The sequence below is a fragment of the Notamacropus eugenii genome, chromosome 6 (genome assembly GCF_028372415.1).
Source record: "Notamacropus eugenii isolate mMacEug1 chromosome 6, mMacEug1.pri_v2, whole genome shotgun sequence".
NCBI lineage: Eukaryota > Metazoa > Chordata > Mammalia > Diprotodontia > Macropodidae > Notamacropus > Notamacropus eugenii.
This window is the reverse complement of record NC_092877.1, coordinates 91,452,932-91,473,079: the sequence shown is the minus strand read 5'-3', so window position 1 is coordinate 91,473,079 and position 20,148 is coordinate 91,452,932. Positions and strand designations below refer to the sequence as shown.

At 39.1% G+C, this 20,148-nt stretch overlaps 1 protein-coding gene and 1 pseudogene across 1 annotated transcript in view; both read right to left on the bottom strand.

The window, feature by feature from the left end:
• Positions 1-20,148, bottom strand: part of NWD2 (NACHT and WD repeat domain containing 2) — a 175,917-nt gene that overhangs the window by 25,413 nt on the left and 130,356 nt on the right. The gene's annotated exons all lie outside the window — the stretch shown is intronic.
• LOC140510804 (large ribosomal subunit protein uL3 pseudogene) lies at positions 7,779-9,067 on the bottom strand (annotated as a pseudogene).

The window sequence follows — 20,148 nt, the reverse complement described above, 5'->3', positions numbered from 1 at the left end:
CCCTGATTCCATGGTGCAGTTCACTTCAGTGAAAGTTAGTTGCTGCCCCTGGAGCCAATCAATCAACCATGTTATTTCTCTAATGCAAGTGCAAAGAGAATTGGCAGCACTTGAAGCATGAAAGGAGAAAAACTAGGCTTTTTCCCATGAAAATGAATTAAAAATAAATATTTTATGGCTTTTAAAAGTAATTTCCCTTTGATGTATTATTATATATATGTATATATACATGTATGTGTGTATATACATATGTATATATATGTGTGTATGTATGTATATATATGTATATACAAATTTATAGAGAGAGGGAATAGAAAGTAGAGAGTCCATTACATTTCAGATTCATGCAGGACCCCATTCCTTGCTTCTCATGCTTTCCTTCTGAGATTACCTTCTATTTACTCTGCATATATCTTATATGTACAATTATGTCTCTCTTGCCTCCTCCTTTACAATGTAAACTCCTTGATGGCAAGGACTGTGTTTTTTTGCCTTTGTATCATTAGTGCTTAGCAAAAACTAAGAGCTTAATAAATGCTTGTTGACTGACTAACATATGGCTTTATCTAGCTCCCTTTTATATAGAGCTTTAAGACTCTATTTACTGCTTTATGTCTACTACAAATAATGACAATAACAGCATGTATATAGTGCCTACCATGTGTCAGACACTTTACAGATATTATCTCCTTTGAGCCTCACAACAACTCTGGGAGGTAGAAGCTATTATTATCCCCATTTTCTAGTTGAGGAAACTGAGGTAGACAGAGATTTAAGTGATTGGTCCACAATGACACAAGAGTTGGAAGAGTCTGAGGCCAGATTAGAACTCAGGTCTTCCTGATTCCAGGTTTAGCAATCTATACACTGTGCCACCCAGCTATCCATATCCATGATATCATTAGATCCTTACCACAATCTTGTGAAGTAGGAATTATAAGTTTTATTATTATGATAACTTTAAAGATGAGGAAACTGTGTATCAGATTAGGGTAGGTGACTTAATCATAGTTATATAGCTATTAAGTAGCAGAGGTGGGGTATAAATCCAAATTTCTCCTAAATCAAAGCATAGTAATCTCTTCCCTGTTCCATGAAAGTGAAGGAATCTGACTTGCTTATCCAATCAGATGAGGAAACAGAGACACAGAGTGGTTAAGGGTCTGACCCAAGATCACACAGGTACTAAGTAGCAAAGACGGCATTTGATCCCAGAATCTGTTTCTAAATCCAATGCCGTCTCCACTGTGCCATGCTGCCTCTCATAGTAACACAATTATCCATAGATATACCATCAGATACATACTCAGAAGTATCTGTAGATAGATATATAAGAGACAGTAGGACGATGATACCTGATGAATAGAAAAAAGAGTGGGTCAATGGAAATTCATATAGAGGATAATGAGGAAAGAATGGGTAGTTAAATGGACAAGAATATTACAGTGAGTGGTCAGATAAGCAAGTATAGGATGTGGTTAGCATCTTCTTCAGTGGAAGGTAGAAATAATCTAATGGAACACTCATCATGGAGTCATTGTGAATCAAAAAGGAAAGGCACATATGATGATGATATTTTCTCACTCCTGGACTTCAAGGTAGGATGTGTTCAGTGGAGAAGGTGGGTATGCCAACTATACATCAGGCAGAGCCGTGCTAACCTCTTAAAGAGGGAAGACAGAAAAGTCACTCCTCCCAAATGGAACAGAGTAGAAAATGGAATAAATGGAATGGGTATGGTGTGATAGCCAGAACCTTGATTTATTTTAATTAATATTCTTCAAAAAGATAATACCGATATAAAAATTAACCTAGGAGAAATTTTTTCCCTTCAAAACTTAAGGATCCTCTAGCATCTATTTCAATGTATACAGAAATAGGACATAGGTTTAGAATAAATTTCTTACATTTTTACTTAATATGTAACAGAGTAGCTCAGAGTTGATATGTAGATTAGGTTTCCTTGAGAGCTATCAGATCACACCTACCGCCTATCTTTTTGTTGCTATATTTACACCTTATTTTTAAACAGAATTCATGGCTCATCTAGGATCTTTCATTATTATGATCAAAAACACAGTCAAAGTGTTTATAGCAATAACTCTTCTTGTTTTTCTACTTACTACAAAGTGTTCCTGTCTCCAAGGATATTTCATTTCTTAAGGAAAAAAAAAGCCTTGAACATATCCATTATTCTCTTAGAATAATGGTAAAACCTGTCAGAAGAAAAGGAAGTGACTTTTGGCACAACAGTTGTCTTATTTGATCATGGTGTGGGCCAGTTAACTTTGTTCTATCCCAATAGGCAGAACTCCTAGACCCAGCAGGTCATCCTGCACATGTATGTATGTCTTTGATTCCAAGGAGAGACCACATGAGATAATCAAAAATCCACCCTCATCATTTTTCAAAGAATTCAAAGTATATGCCCTACTGATGGCAAGTCAGTACTGTCTATTCTAAAAAAAAAGTTCCTTTTCCAAAGATAGCCATAATCAGGACTTAGTCCTAGAGAAGATGACCTAATTACTGAAATTTCATTAAACTGTCATTAAAAGCAAAAATAAAAATCTGGAACATGTTGAAACTTTGTACTAGTGCTGATTCATATAACTAAAAATCTCTGAGTAGTTTATGCATACTATATTCATTGAGTTAAATTCAGAGTACTCAAGTTCACAGTTGTCACCTATGGGCAAGCATAAGCCTAGATGGAGCAACATACTGGGAGGGAAAGCCTGTAGCCCACATGAGTAACTCTTCAGTCTGAAATGGGTTCTGATCATATGTGTATAATGGAGCTACCTGTAAGGGCATACTCCTGAACAGAAGGTCAAGATAGAATCGCTTGGAATAAGTTGAGCTTATACATATACTTTTATACTTTTATTTGCTGCGTTTTTGAAGAAGCTTCCTATGTATGACTCCTTAGACCTTCAAAAAGTTAGAACTACAGAACAAACATGTGCCTCTGTTTTCTTCACCCCTTCCCCTCTCCCCATGACAATTTTTTTAAGGCTAACAGCAAACCAGCCAGCCAGTCAGTACTGTTTTCCCTCTCAAATGACTGTAATTCCCAAAGACCCTAAGGGATCTATTTGGAAGCAAAGACAAGAAAACTAGCCACTATGCTTTCTCACCAATGAAAAAACTGGAAAGGATAGAGTTTGAGAAGTAAAGGACCCTAACATATAAAGAAACAAAGACTGAGACAATACATATATTGTCTTTCACCATAAGTATCTGATATTTCATACTGATGTGGGGCTCCACAGACCCAGAGAAGGTGTCTCTTTAGGGAAAATCAGGGCATGAAGCAGGAGATAAAAGATAGTTGACTACACCTTACCCTAACTGAGGACAGGTCAATTGTGGAGAGTTCCTGCTAAATGTGTTTTTGAAATAAAGTCAATAAAGGATGTGGTAAATGTATGTGTATGTTGTTTTTATCTCTGTTTCAGGGAGCACAGTGCTTCCCCTGGAGTATGGACTTCAGAGGTAGGAGGGACCAATTACTCATTTTGACAGTGAACCTAGAGGTTACTCATCATAGTTTAATAACTTCTCACTAGCCTAGTTCATTTTCCCCTAATTTCTAAAGTGGCACCCCCAATTCATCGGTCTATTCCTTTCCTCTTTTATTAACGTACACATTTAGAGACATAAATTTTCCTCTAATGCTTTAACTGCATCCTCCAAATTGGGTTAGGTTGTCTCAATGTTCTTTGACCCACTCATTCTTTAGGATTAGAGTATTTCATTCCCAATTAATTTTTAATCTATGTTTTTATAGGCCTTTATTGAATGTAATTTTTATTGCATTATGGTCCATAAGGGTGCATTCAATATTACTGCTTTTCTGTATTTGTGAGGTTTTTATGCCCTAACACATTGCTGATTTCTGTAAAGATGCCATGGATAGCTGAGAAAAAGGTATATCCTTTTTATACCCATTTGATTTTCTCCAGAAACCTATCCTATCTAACTTTTCTAAAATTCTATTCTAATTAGTTTTATTTTTGCTTTGGTTGGTCTGAGATCATGATTGCTACCCCTGCTTTTTTAAAGCATCAACTGAAGCATAATAGATTCTGTTCCCTTACCTTACTTGGCATGTGTCTTTCTGATTCAAGTATGTTTCTTGTAAATAACATATTGTTGGATTCTGGTTTCTAAGCCTTTCTGCTGCTGCAATGGTTTTGTGAGTGAGTTCATCACATTCCTGGTTGTGTTTACTGTGCATTACCTCCATTTTATTTTCTTTTGTTTATCCTTCTCTCTCTTTTTTAAGCGTCTCTGGGAATTCTTGGTAGGCTTGTGTCCAATTTACATTTTTCTTTGAGGCTTTGCTTATAGCAGTTTTTGACATCATCGTCTTCTTTTGAATGTTTTCCTGACCTATTTCTTGATTTGGAACTTTTTGTTAAAGTTGACTTCGGTTCACCTGGAGAAAGGCACTGCATCAAACTTCAGGCTTTTTCACCCTGCTGCTTTCAGAGGTAGTTGTGGGGTTTTGGAGGTTATTCTTTTGCTTTTCTGTGCTTATTGTGTGGTTCTGGGAGAGGTATGGTCATTGTTCTCTTGGTACAGGAAGGGCCCCTGATTCCTTGTAGGTGCAAGTGCTATTGCTCCTCAGAGCACTCTGGATCTGCAAATGGGAAGTGAGTATGGGCAAGGAAGTTGCCAAACAGTGCTTGGTCCTTAGCCCAATACTGGCACAGGAGGTCCCTTTAATTTCTTTTGGACTAGTTGTCCAAACTCCTTACTGTTTCAGGGCCAAGAGTTACTAAAGCTGCTGCTGCTGTCTCTGTAGTCTCCAAGGCCCAAAGCAGGTATTACTGCCACATGAGCTCTGGGCCAATCCCTACCCCAGTGTCATAGACTTCTCCTTCCTACCTTCAAAGTTGTGCTGGGCTGGAAAAATGTTTGCTCTGACCTTCTGTTGGCTCTGCTGCTCTAGAATTCAATTTGAGATGTTAATTTAAAGTTATTCGGAAGGGAATGTTGGGAAAACTCAGCTATAAAGCTTCTCTACTCTGGCATCTTGACTCTGCCCACTAACCCTGGGTTTGTTGAACCACTAGACCAGTTTAAGGGAATATAAAAGAGCATGGTAGAAGAAGAAACAATTCTTTTCTCCTCTTTTCCTACATCTCTCCTCCTTCTGGGTTACCTAGAGCAGATGACTGCTCAATAGTGTCCCTGGGAAAGGAGGAAGGCCAGGTGAACATGGCTGAGTTGCTCATCCTTTGTGAATAGTGGATATGAACTGCTGAACTTGTGTGCATGGGCTGCTGTCCCCTCTCCACATGGTCCCTAGATGAGACTTTTGGCATTTCTCAGATGGGAATGGGCCTAAATGGAATTTTGTATTATTATATGGTTACCAGACATTCCAATATGTTTTTCCACTAGCAGAAAGTCCTGGGACATATTAATGAGTATTAATCCACAAAACGCTTTAGGGACCAAAAGACAAATTATCAAGTATTTCTAAATTTTTCAGCCATTTATGCTACCAAATCACTGGCTTTCATATAAGAAATCTTGGAGTTATTTTTACTCATTTTTTTTTTTAAACATTCATCAAGCACCTATCATGTAAATCACCCTGAACTAAGTGCTAGGGATGAGATGAAGTCCCTAGCCTCGAGCAGCTTATAAGGGAACAATCTTAAGCATATATAGTTGCCTAAAATAACCATGCTATTCTTGTCCAAATTACCCTCTTTTCTCTCTGACATTATGAGTCTGGGCTTTTGATTAGACCCAGGTCAGCAAACTTTCAAAAGTAATCTGCCTGGTCATCATTTATTCATTAGTCCCTATGATTTTATTTTCTCCAAGCAGAGCCGGTGCATATGTGAGGTGAAGAGGTGAAGGGGCTGCTTACAGTTTGCCACTTTGGAAAATCAGGCACAGTGGAGGTGACTCAACATGTCTTCTTGAATAACTTTATTAGGAGATAGCTGAGGAAAAATTAACTCCTAGTGGACTAGGAAGTTAATAGATGGTTAGAATGAAGTACCCTCTTTCCTTTTATCCAATTAAAATGAACCTAATTTAAGCTTAACCTGGACTCAACCTACTTTTCCAGCCTCACTGGACAGTGCCACCCCTCTCTACAATGCAGCCAACCTTGCTTTGCCTCTTCCTCATACCAGACATTCCATCTCTTATTTCTGTGGTTTTGCACTGGCTGGCTCACCTAACTGGGATGTATACCTTCCTTACCTCTATATCACAGAGCATACCTTTTTTCTTCCTTTAAAATGTGGCACAAGTGCTATCTCCTACATGAAGCCTTTTTCACACACACACACACACACATCCATACATGTTGCCTCCCCCATTAGAATGTAAGCTCTTTAGTGAGTAGGGATTCTTTAATTTATTTAACTTGTAACCCCAGTGCTTGGGATAGTGGTTGGCACATAATAGATAATTATTAAATTATTATTGATTGATTGGAGAAGGATGAGATCTTAAACTGTCATAAATGAATACTTCAGTTATTAATAGTTTGGTAGGGATTAGTGGACATCCTACTTGGGAAAGAACATTCCAAGCTGAGCATCTGGAGGGAAGAAGGAGAGGCTTCCTGTGGGAAGGAGGAGGAAATGGGAGGCTATCATAGATGCATGTGGCTAAATTGACTATCTTGCCTAGTGCCACCCTTGACTGTGCCACACAAAATCATCTCTCATGCTCCATTCAGCATCAGTCTGGGTCACGGTCATCTCTTCAGTGTACATTAGCAAATTTCTCGTACCAGGATGCCTTCCTCAATACTTTCTACTTATAATTGGTTTTTACTGCTACTGCCAAAATCTTTTTCCTCTACCATGCCTTTGACCATATGACTCCACTTCTTAAGACTTCTCATAGTTTCAAATATCAGAACCAGGAGTTTTGTTCCATGTTTTCAAACTCTTTATCAGGCTGCTGTACAACATTTTACTCCCTCTATCTGTTCCTTCCACATTGAGACCTAAAGGCATTTGAAACAGATGGGTCTAGTCACCACGTTAGAAAAATAAAATGGGTAAAAATGTATATAGTCAAGATAATAACATGCAGCTGGGTGGACAGCCTGCTGAGTGAGTCCTCCAATCAATCCAATATTTTAAGGGCTTCCTATGTGCCAGGCACTGTACTAGGCACTGGGGATATAAGGACAAAATGAAAACAGTTCCTGTCCTCAGGAAGTTTTTTTCCTCAGAAAAAAAGACAACATGTATGTATATGTATAAACCCTATACAAATTTAACACAAGGTAGATTTTTGGGGGAAGCACTGGCAACTGAGAGAACTGCCCTATCATCATTATTCTGTGGCTATTTAAAATAAGAATCATTAAGCAGTCTGTTTAGTCTATAGAGTTAAGCAATCTTCTCTTGAATAGTCTTATAAAAATTTTAATTATGCTAGAGCGTCTCTGAGTTTTAACTTAAGGACAAAGTAATAACAAAATATATTTATAGTTATTACATTTTAATTTTGATATATGGACTTCCCACAGTGAAGCCTTTAGAATAAAGCAATGTTCTAATTCCAGTACCTTGTGCTGTTTTTATAACCATAAACTCAAAGGATTTTAATTGATTTACCATTTGTTTCTTTTTAAAAAGAATAACCAAATTTTCTTTTTCCCTTAAATTCCATTGGCTGTTATGACTATTGTAGATTTCAGGCAATTCAATTCTCCCCTGAAGGAGAAAAAACAAATTATGACAAGCCTGCTAAAGTAGGCAGTATGATGCGATGGAAGGAACGAATCAAAGACCAAGATTCTTGTTTTTTTTAAACTGTGAAAAATTTATTGAGAATCCACCAGCTCGAAGTTGGTCTGGAAACATCAGGCAGCTTCTTCTTTCGTGACTCAGGCTTTTTTTGAGTGGTCCCATGAAAGCTTTCTTCTCCTCCACAGTCTGGAACCAACCATGGCCAAATTTGGAGGTAGTGTTGAAAAACTTCAGGTCGATCTTCTCCAGGGGCAATGTTTGGTCTGCACCAGCAAAGACTTTCGCACGGTGAGGACATGCTTCTTGCTCCCAATGACACAGCCTTTCAGCATGATAAAGTCATCGGTCACTTCACCATAGTGAACAAAGCCTGTCAGAGGGTTGATGCTCTTATTGGACAGATCATGATTTGTGCAAGCATTGTTTTTGATCAGTTTGCCATCCTTGATCTGGTAGCCCTGGCCAATCTTGTAGATCTTTTGTTGATCTTGGTGTGATGGTGGTAACCCTTCTGACCAGCTTGAGTCACAGAGAAGGCTATCTGTGCTGGATGCCAAGCTCCAATACATGACACCTTATGGAGCCCTCAGTGGGTTTTTAGGGTCAGTTTCTTGGTGTGCCAGTGGCTAGTGACACCTTTGTTACCTTTGCCCTTGGTCACCCCAATGGCATCAATCATCTTGTCCTGTCCAAACACAATGGACACGGGCACCTGCTGCTCCAGCTTCTCATGGGCCCAGTCCAGTTTCTCAGCCATGTTGCTGCCATTCACCTGGATCTCCATCAGGTGAGGCTTCTTCTACCTCAGAGGGAGCAGGTGCATCTGGGTGTGGGCAATGACGCGGACCACCTGGCAGTACTTCATCATACTGCTGAGGTCTTTCTCCAGCTGCTTTTTGCCATCATCATCTTGCCACTTTTTGTAGTATTTGATGAAGGCCTTCTTCTTGGACTTAATGCCAATTCTTACAGAATCACCTCTTACACTCACCACTGAAGTGCTCAGCAAAGATGGTTTTAAAGCTCCCCAGACCTTGTGGGGTTTGCACATAGCCCACGATGCTCACAATGACCATGGGGGTGTCTCCACAATCGTCACGACCTCGATCACTTACTTCTTGTTGACCTTTGAGCCGGGCCTGTCCACCTCTCAGACAATATGTGTCACGTCTGTCTTGTAGCCCAGAAAGGCGGTCAAGTGGATGGGCTTGGGGGGTCATCTTTGGGGAAGCTCTTCACCTTCCCCTGTGCCTGCTGCTTCTCTTTCGAGGCAGGAAGCCCAGAGACGTATGTCTTGGAGTGGAGAACTTCCTGTGGGACATGCTGCTGCTGCTGTATCTGTGGCTGCCCCAGAGGTGAGCTTGGAGAGAGAAGACCAAGATTCTAGTTCCAGTTTCTAGACCTGGTTCTGCCATTAATTAGCTGTAGGAACCAGGCCAGGCTAGGTTTCCTCATCTATAAAACAAGGCAGATTTATCAGGTCTGTTCTCCGCACCAAATTTGTGCAACATTGCTTCTCTGAAGTGTCATGCCTGAGCTTAATTCTTCCAATCCTGGCAGCCAGGGCTGGTCTACTCCTGCTCAGTGGCTATGGGATTATAAGTAGTGATGGAAATGTTTAAAAAACTGTCCTGACCTATAACTTCAGATATGTTTTCCTCTGGGTACATATATTAGACACATGTAGTGAAGGAATGGATCACGTCTGACTTGCTATGGCATTTTTTTCATACTTTGATCAAAACTCACTGATCCATTTGCAAGAGTAGACCCAGGAATACTGGCTATTCTGAACATGCTTCCAGCTTCTGACTACAGCCCACCCTAGGCTGATCAGTCTGTCCTGAGGTTAAAGGGTCCTGAGGTTAAACAGTTCTCAAAGCTACGCTTGTACAGATAGTCTCTAATGTGAGAGCTCGGCTGTAGGGCATTTGTGACCTGGTCTGCAACCCCACAAAATCTGACAGAGCAGCAGAGTCCTGGTCCTGTGGGAGTTATGGTTGTTTCCTTCATGGGAGGGGACAGACTGATGTGGGGAGGCTCCCTATTGCCCCTCCCCACATTCTCAGAGGGGTGCTAGTGTGTTCTGATACTAGTGTTGGTGGAGGTCAGAGAAACCGGGATGAATATAAGGAAGGAATCTAAAGAAGACAGCAGAAAGAACATGCAACCTTCAAGTCCTTTATTTCTAATCAGAATCCAATTGTAAAGGAAGGAAACACCTATGTGTCAGGCTCTGTGCTAAGTACCTTATAATTATTATCTTGTTTGATTCTCACAACAACCTTGGGAAGTAGGCACTATCATTAACCTCATTTTATGGCTGAGAAAATTGAGGCAGACAGTTTAAATGGCTCACCCAGCTGGATTTGAACTCAGGTCTTCCTGACACCAGGTCCAGTGCTTTATCCACTGTCTCTAATAATACTAAGAAGAAATGGTTAACTAGCACAGACAAAAAGATAAAACCAAGAAGACAGGACACCTACACTAAGAATCATAATGGGGTTAACTAGGATTATGTAGATGGGTCATTTTCCAGATGAGTTGTTGAATTATGGGTATGGGAGACCTGCCCACTTCAGGATCTTCAAGAATTCACAGTTCCATAAACTCTGATCCTGACAGTAGATACCCTGTCTTGAAAGTGGTTAGTGAAAAACTATTACCAATGCACTCATAAGATTTGCCATTGGATAGGTTCAACCACCCCATTTTTCAGAGGAGGAAATGATAACCTAGCAAGGGACATGTGATTTAACTGATATAACACTGGTAAGGAGTAGCCAAGCTAGTATCTGAAGGCTAGTTTTAGGGGTTGGGGTGGGGGCTACAGTAAATCATTTCCCTTGGGAAGGGCAATAGACAATACCTAAAAGACCATGCCTTTTCCTTATATGGGAGGGCCCTTTGCTCATATCCTGAAAAACTCAAAGCGGGGCGGGGGGGTGGGGAGGGAGGGGGAAGTTGGTTCACTGCATAGTAACTATTTTAAAAACGTATCAGTACTTGGAAGACATTCACTAACAAGAACCGAGTTCAATAAGTGATGCTACATTTTACATGTCCTGGTGCTGCCTCGATTAAGTGTGTGCTTAATCCCTAATTAGAATTTTCTCTCTTTATGGTCCCTCTTGTGTCATCTCTGTAGTCCTCTTTTTTTGGGGGAGCAAAGTATTATTAAATTAATCTATATTTAAATGTGCATGTAACTGATAACCTTAAAAAAATAACAATTATGCCATGAGATTACTGATTTGGTGCTTGTACAAGGAAATTTTCAGGGAGCTTTTGTAAGGAGAAGAAATATTCTTTAGATGGCCTTTTGGAGTTTCTCTGGATATGTTATGGAACTTTTGTTAGAGTCATCTAATCCTCTCTTGGAAGTGCTCTCGGAGGTTATCTACGACACACTTTACTTGAAGTATGAAATCTCTGATAAGTGGTCATCCAGTCTCTGCTTGAATAACTCTAGTGAAGAGGGCTCACTACTCAATAAGGCAATGCAGGCCATTTTTTAAGATGGCACACTGTGATACTGTGGAAAGAGAGCTAAACTTGGAGGGACAGGACCTGAATTAGAATCCTGGCTGCCACTGCTCATGTGACCTTGTCCATGAGGCTCTAGGAGGCTCAAGTGTTGTCACCTGTAAAATGGCAGGTTGAAGCAGATGGCCTCTAAGTTTTCTCTGAGTTCTAGATCTCTGGTGCTATGATTCCTAGGAACATGAGGAGCCACGTGGCAAACAGAACAACCATTATTAGACCTGGGCTGGAGACTTGGCTCATTCAGATTTTTAATAGATGTTTATTATGTACCTACCATATGTAAGTCATTGGAGATACCAAGAAGGAAAAATGGTGCAGTCTCTGGCCTCATGTAGCTTACCTTTAAGTAGAGGAGATGTCACATGTGCACAAACAACCATAATACAACATAGGGTGAAATGAGGCAAGGGAGAAATTCAGACAAGGTGGTGTACAAATATCTGAGGAGGGAGAGAATACTTTCTGCCAGAGGAGAACAGGCAGAGCTTTGTGGAAGAGATGGCACCTGGACTGAGCCACCAAGTGAGAGGATTCTAAAAGGGGAAAATTGTGTTTTTTATGCCTTAAAAAATCCAACCTGTGTGATTCATCTTCTATAGCAGACCCAGGCCCTAGGGACTGACCTGTGTGAATTCACAGTGGCAAACTCAATATTACTCCACTTTTCAAAAACTCTAATATCCCTTTTAAATCTTATCTTACACAATTATCCCTTACACATCCTAAACTTGGTTGAAATGACCAATTGGCTACCCTCCCTCGAAATCCTTCCTTTTACCTAATTATTCTTTAAGGCCCCCATCAAATGTTACATCCTTCATAAAGCATTTCCTGCTTGTCTTGGTTGGGACTGATCTCTTCCTTCTATGAACTTTCAAGGCACCAACTTTATATAAAGCATTCTCCTCTAATATTAGAGTTACTTCTGTCTGCGTCTTATCTTTCTTATTAAATTACAAACTATAAGACAGATATTGAATCTTATTTATCTTTCTATCTCCCTTAATGCCCTGCTCAGTGACTTACATATAAGAGATGCTTAAAAATATTTTTGAATGAATACTGAATGAAAGAGCTAATAGACTACAGTACCATATGCTGCACAGAGAAAAGAGATCAATTTATCAGTTCTCACAGAACGAAAAATGATGGCCCCTAAGGTCCTACTATTACACACATCTCTTTAGTAGAGCTAGCTGCTTTATCATTCTCTTATTTTGTTACTTTCTTATTCTGGAAAATGGACATGAAAATTGGGGTAGAGATAAGGACTGGACTTATGATTACATCTCTTTAAGGAGCTCCAGCATGAGAGAGCTCCTTTCAATTCAGGTCAACACCTTTTCTGCTTATAATAACAATGGCTAGAACTTAAACAGAGCCTTAGGGTCTGCAAAGAGCTTCATCTATGTTACCTTAGTACTGAGAGATTAAATGAGCATATCTGGGGTGGGGAGCTTGAATGCAGGTCTTTCTGCCTCCATGGTTAGCTCTGTATCTGTTATGCCATGTTGCCTCTAGAACATGAGCATACGTAGGTTTTACATTATAGAAACTCATCTCCTAATGAATGACAGTCTCCTCAAAGGTTCAGTGATATTTGCATTGATCTACTCAAGGTCTAGTATGTATAGGTTTGTAGGGTATGTAGTTAGTTGGTACCTGTTCATTTCAATTGATGAGATTATGGGAAAAGACTTCAGAAATCATCTAGTCCTTTTCCCTCATTTTTTTATACATGAGGAAACTGAGGGAGAGAAAAGTGAAGTGATTATCAATCCAAAGTCACAGATGCATTAAGTAGCAGATCTGGAATTTGAACTCAGATCCCTCAACCCCAAATCTAGTCTTCTTGCCACCAGACTATACTATCTGGCAGCGTGTCTCCAGCAGTGACAGACAATAAGGTAAGGGGCAAGGGACAATGTAGGGTTTAGGAGTCATTGTGCTATCTGTTTTCTAAGTAAGAGACTTCTAAATACCTGGTTAGAAGAAAACAACAAAGTGAGATTTAATTTGGGGGATTCAGCCACCTGTCTATATGTTTGAAGGAAAACCTCAGCTGTCAGAGATAATAACTTTATAAGATCCACCACTTAATCCTGGTTGTTCAAGTGTAGCTCACACAACCAGACTACTCTCCTGTTTCAAATGATCATTTCCCCTGCAAATACGATGATAGTTTGAGAACCTTGGAGTTTGGCTCTTTAGACCCAAGACTTGACAGCAAATCCATAAGTCTGAAGCATCACTGCATGACTCCTTCATGATTTCTGCAGTGAAAACAGGAGTGGTTCAGGTATGTGTACTGCACTTAGATAATAGATCAATAAATAGCTCAGGACTAGCCCAGTAGGCTGTCACTGTTTGGAGAAACACAAGTAAGTGAGACTTAAAACCAAACCAAACATTATCTTCCTACTTAATTTTTCAGGTGCAAGAATTTATATAAAAAAATTTGGAATGGAAAAGACTTTTCCTCCTAAATAATTAGGTACTTGTGCTGTACTAGGTAGTACGCCACACTGCACTACTTACAGATGACCTGTTTACAGATACTACTAAACCTTTGTAACCCATGAAAACTATCAGCCAGTTTCCTATAGGAATAACTTAAAGCAACAGCCTCAAATAATAATATTCTAAGTCTGTGGGCCTTTTCTCAGCCCCGACTCACTACTAAAACGAACATTTCAGACATTCCTCCCCACTTTACCCTCCCTCATCCCTTCCAAAAAAATTCAATGCTGTTCTTCTAACAGTGGAATATTTTGCCTCCTTTCTTAGGGCAGTGTCACCGAGATCTTTGGCCTCTTATATAATATTCTTTGCATCCAGACACAACTGCAGAAGCCCTTAAAATTTTACCTCTGCTTTTTGGGATTGTGAACAAATAGCCGATCTCATTTATCTTCCTTATCATTTTATATTTGGGCATGAAATCCTAACAGGACTTGGGGTTGCTTTTGGAAAAATTGTAACCTTTCAACATTTACTGTCCTGCTACGTAGCATGGTCAGAACGGAAGACAACTTTTAATAAGATCCTATTTTTAGGATTCAAAGGAAGAATTAGAGAAACTGGATTTTAAAAGAGCTTCCATGGGTTAATCCAATGGGTCATCCCACTGAATGTTTACTTTAATTAAACAATCAGTCATTCATCCACCAAGTACCTACAGTGCACTAGGCACTGCAGTTATTGTACTGCATCATTAAATAGTTCTATTCTTTTTCCTTGATAAGAGTTTTGGAGCAGAAAGCTCTTTCATACATGCATTCTGATATAAAAAGAATCAAGCCTGATAGTCAATAAAGCATTTGTTGAAGTACTGCTATATGCCACAGTTTTGATGGCCTTATTTCCATATCAGTACCACAGCCAGTAGGTCCTGTTCTTTTGTCCACATCGGTGACATTTATTCATGTTTCCAAGCAACAGCCATCTGCTGCTATGATGCTAGTTCCTGTACACATCAGAGAGAGCAAATTCTCCAAGGCAGAGAGGAAGGGAGGCTCTGTAGTACCCTCTTTCACTTGGTGTCAGAGAACTAAACTTAGACTGAGCCAGAGGCAAAAAGGATGATTCCCTCTGGATGGTAGACATCTGTCTATTTACAGAAGGCACCTGAATTCCTAATTCTTCATCGCCTCAGCACAGTAAGAGGATGGTATTATATTCCACCATTCTACTCTACTTGGGGTATGTAGACTGTGGATACATCCTGCATTGGGGGTAATTTGGTTATGTAAACAAGGTATTCTTTCAAGAACCTAACAATGTTCCTTGGAAATGCATTCTAGCATATCTCTAAGTTGCTTTTGATGTAGCACAGAGACTTATTAGAGGGATGTCAAGGAGAGTTCTTAGTGTAGAGCTGAGATTCTTAACTGGAACACATAGATGTGTGGATAGCTTTCAGGGGGCCCATGAAGTTGGATAGAAAAAAGTACATTTTTTTAAACCAATTTTTGATTTCCTTTGTAATCCTGTTTTATTAATTCAAAGACTTTAATTAAAAAACTTTATTCTGAGAAAAGGTCCATACATTTCACTAGAGTGTCAGAGAAATTCATGACACATAATAAAAGGGTAAGAAACCTTGTTTTGGAGGGAAGAATTAAGTTGGTCTATATAACAAAAACTAAAAGCCATATTTATTTATTGTTTGACACTACAAAGCTATACCAAAATTCGATTACCGAACTTCCAGATGGCCAGAAAGTTCAAGTAACTGTCTTTATCCCCTTTTATGAGAAACAGTAAAAGTAAATTAACTGATATCAAAGATTTATTCTAAAGCAATTTCCAGTGAGTGTTCTGTCACAGTATAGATATGCAGCTTATCTGTCGGTCTATCTGTACATTTAATCTGTCATTCAGCTCTCTGTGCGCTACGTGATGAGTCTTCGGGACTCCAAGCCAAGTATTCTATCTACTCCACCACCGAGCTGCAAATCACTACTCCCCCACATAGTACTGTCAGAGGAAAACACCTCTGCCACCTACTTCACAGGATGGTTGTGAGGACAAAATGGGGCAATGACAGAAAATGTTTTGCAAACCTTAACGTGCTATATAAATGTTGGTTCCCATTACTGTAGCATCATAGATTTAGAGCTGGAAGAGGTCTTGGAAGGTCAATTAGTCTAAAAAGTAAGACTGTGATAACACCTAAGCCTGAAAGGGCCAGGGTCTCCCATGGCCTCTTGGGCCGCTTCCAGTCATCCTGATGAATATCAGGCCACTAGGCCCAGATGGCTCAGGAGAAGAAAGTGAGGTTGGTGACCTTGCACAGCCCTCCCTCACTCAAATCAAAGTCAACTGCAAGTCATGTCATCATCTTGATGTCATGGTCCTCTTCGAGAATGAAGGACAAATACAACAACATCTAGTTCTATAGATAAATTGTATATAGCTATACATAGATCTGTAACTAACATAGATAGATAGAGGCTTTTTTCCATGTGCTGGGTAGTGTGCTAAGTACAAATAAAAGCAAGAGTTAATGCTCCCAAGATGCTCATAGGAGACAACCCATAAAGGGGAGCTCGAAAGAGGCCTGGGATCCTCCAAGACCAGATAGAAGTCTTAGAGAGGAGAGATATAGTTCAGTTTCTTATAACTCCCATGTCTAAAATATAATGCTATACCTAGCTAATGAACCAAAGTCTTGAGTCACCCTGAAATCTTAAAATGTCTTCTGAATTGCCTATGAAATTTGTATACATTTTATATAAAAATATTCTGGTAGCACTTTACTAAAGAAATGAGGTTGGAATCACACAAAGAAAGCTCTTTAAGAAAAGATTTACTTTTTAGCATAATCTTTAGGAATGTAGTTTAATAATATGATAAGAATTTATACTGGATATTCTGCAACATGAAATTATTTGATGTTTAGGCCTGAAAAAACATGATCTCCTATTTGGGCCTCTATGCTTATGATGCAGCTTTCTGCCTTCTGTCTCCTATATTTCCTTCCCTTCTTGGCTATCCTTTCCTCTCATTCCCCTCCATTTCATATACACATTGCAAGTCTCTGCTCCTACTTTACCCTTCTTGGCCCAGGGTGCTTCATTTCATGACTTGGAGGCCAATAATTAGTGTATATTTAGAGTCTGGGTGACATCTGACATATAAGTATGTTTCAGGTTGTTCAACATGCAGGAGCAGAATTCGGATATGTTGATGGGAAGCAGAAAAGTTTAAAATGGAGAGCTGATTTCCTTGTGGAAGAAATAATTTTGAAATAGTTTCCCATACAAAGAAATGGCCCTTATATAGCTGCATTCTTCTAGTTTGTGACTTACTTACTCATGGTAAGTCAACATTTGGGGAGGTTTACCATAGAAACTCTTGTTATAGAAATGTTTTTAGAATGAATTTTGATTTTTGTACACATTAGCACTAAAAGAATTGCTTCACTGAGCAGATAGTTCAAAGTGATCACAAAGAATAATTTGTATTCTTGGAGAATGTGGTTAGAATATTTTCATTATTTATTCCAAATACATGACAGAACAGTCGAAAGAGTCCTAGATTAGGGGAGAGGAGAAATAGCTTTTATTAATTGTGACTCAATTAAATTCAGTGCAGTTAACAAAATTTATGAGTGCCTATGATGTTCCAGGTACTATTCTGGGTGCTAGTGATATGAGATAGATATCCCTGTCCTCAAGGAACTTAATCTCTATTGATTAACTTCTTATGTGACTTTAAGTCAGTCACTTCACTTTTTTCTCTGCTATAGGACAGAAGTAACAATGCCTCTCCCACTCTACTTACAGATCACTGGTGAAGATGTAATGACATTTGAAAGTCCCCTCACATGTATAAACCTTGATCCTTCTTGACTTATTATAGATCTCAACACAGTCACTGAATTAAGTAACAGCACAGCCAATTTATTCTTTTTGGCCATACTTACAAACGTTATGGATCCCTTTGGTTGAAGTCATCTTTTGGAGGTTTACATGCTTACCAGAGAAGAACAGAATGCCTGGAATGGCCCTCATGGGCCACTGACAATCCATAGACAGGGCCTCCATCTGTGTTTATCTTTCTCTACAGAGCTGCTACCTTATTCCTTTGGCAATTTTATACTGTATACCAATGGTCCTAGGAGTGTAAGATAGGGTTCAAGGAAGTGGTATACACACTGGGAGATAAGTAGCAGGGTCATATTCAACCCCAGCCCTCTAAAGAATGAGTACTCCGTAGGTCCTGGTTCTCCCCCCAGTTGTAGGAATCAAAGGCAGAAGTGACTGCAATAATATGTTTATAGGCAGCGTCCCTAACTGCAGTTTATCATGAAGTTCATCTTCTAACACCCACACTTAGTTCTAGGCTAGTATCAGTTACTCTTTCTAGCTCACACTGATCTTTGTTTTCATGGGGCCCCCAAAGAATTTAAAGTTTGGGCCATACATTGGTACTTGGTTGTATACTCTATTTTCTTGTTCTCAGTTTTTTTGTTGGATATATTGTGTATATAATAGAATTCTAAGTTCCATATAGGAAGACTTGTATTGTGTTCAGTCTAGTCCAGTTCAATTCAACAAACATTTATTGTTATGACTGTGCTAGTACTACTAGCTACTAGGCACTGTGCTAGACATTGGGTGAGATGAAAAAAATTTGAATTTGCTCTCAAAAAGTTTACAGTTTAGTAGTTGTGTACTTCTTTTACATACTTCATAGCACCTACTACAGTGTCACGCTGGCAGATGTTTGACTCAGTCTCATTTCTGATCCTTTCCACTGAAGTAATATTATTCTTTCCAAGGTCATCAGTGACCACTAAATCACCAAGTCCAATGACCATTTTTTAGCATCTGACATTATGGAACACTCTTCCTTTTGAGTGCATTTTTTCTCATTTGGTTTCCATGACACTGTTCTGTCCTGCTTCTCCAATCTGTCTTATCAGTCCTTCTGGATCTCCTTTGCTGATTCATTGTTATTCTCCTACCCCTTTAGTTTGAGCTTCCCAAGAGACTCTGAACTTAGCCGCCTTCTTTTCCCTTTCTGCAATTTCCCTTTATAATTTCATCTATTTTCATGCCTTAATAATCACTGATATACAGATGAGTCTAGAACAGAGTGTCTTAAGGGAAGCAAGTGAAATAAGGCTGAAAGGGTCAGTTGGTTCAGATCATGGAGGGCATTGAATGCCAAGTTAAAGTTTGCATTTTACCTAATGGCAATAGTTATTGAACGTTTTTGAGCAGATGTCTTTGTGGTCATCTAATTCAATTCCTTCACTTTATAGATGAGGAAATAGAGGCCCAGAGTGATGAAATTATTTACCAAAAGTCCCACAGTGAGTAAGTAGTAGTAGTACCAGGTTTTGAACTCAGGTTCTTTGGTTCTAAATTCCATTGTTTACTACATCACATTGCCTGTTTCCTCTATTATATCTTGATCAACATATTTATGAACAATTCAAAAGCATCAAGGGCATGCTTATCAAATTTGTGGATGACGTAAAGCTGGTAAGTATATCTAATATGTTGCATGATGTAATCAGAATCCTCAAAAGGGTGCAGAAGACTAAAAAGAGAGATTGAATATAACGAGGTTAAATTTAATTTAATAAGGATAAATCCAATGTTCTGCCTTTGGTTTGAAAAACTGAAGTGCATAAGCATAAGGTAAGGGAGATGTAACTGAACAGCAGTTCATGTGAAAAGGTCTAAGGGGTTTTGGACAACTGTATGAATCGACATTGTAATATCCCTACCAAAACCAGATAATGTGATCATTAATGGAAATCTAGTGTTTCAAACAAGCCAGGTAATAGTATCAATTTAGTTCTGGGAGTCATATTTAAAGAAAGACATTGACAGCTGGTAGGGCATGCAGCTAATGGAGACCTGGATGATGAAGAGACATGAAGTCACTTCACACAAAGAATGGTAGAAGAAATTAAGGCAATTTCACCTGCAGAATAGTAACTTTAGTGAAGATAAGCTCTCTGTACTGAAATACCTGAAGGTATGTTGTACATAGTAGAGGCATTAGAGTTATTCTGAGTATTTCCAGAAGACTGAACAGTGAGTAGAAGTTACAGGAAAGCAGATTTTGACTAAGTATAAGTAAGAAAAAAAAATGATTTTTAAAAATTACAATTGTTCAAAAATGAAATGAGCTGCCTTGTAACTTAGATATCAGTCACTGGAAGAAGGAATTCCTGCATGGAATAGGACACTTGGCTAGATGATCTTTAAAGACCCTTCCAAAGAAGATTCTTTGATTTCTTTCTAAAGACTACTTAAGCTTCCAGGTGGGCTAGGAATTTGCCTGGTTTCAGGTGGGTCTGAAAATTCCTTGGCTTTACATAGGTCTTTAC